This window comes from Anopheles merus, unplaced genomic scaffold (assembly GCF_017562075.2).
Source record: "Anopheles merus strain MAF unplaced genomic scaffold, AmerM5.1 LNR4000540, whole genome shotgun sequence".
Lineage (NCBI taxonomy): Eukaryota > Metazoa > Arthropoda > Insecta > Diptera > Culicidae > Anopheles > Anopheles merus.
The window spans coordinates 34,789-35,000 of record NW_024428120.1 but is presented as its reverse complement, the minus strand read 5'-3'; positions in this window follow the sequence as shown (position 1 = coordinate 35,000).

Sequence of the window (212 nt, the reverse complement as noted above, 5' to 3'; positions counted from 1 at the left end):
AAGACTAGGGTTTGGGCGTGTCCATGCCGGCGCCGAGTACAAGTTACCGCGTTCAAAGTTTGGTAAGCAGCGCACTCGACCTCCAACACAACACGTCCCGTGTCTTGATATGCTCTCTACAAAAGCGTGCGCTAATGCAGGTACAAATTAATGTACGTCCCAGATAGTGACGATCTCTGGGAGGAAGAACCTTAAGGAACTCCCCGCACATA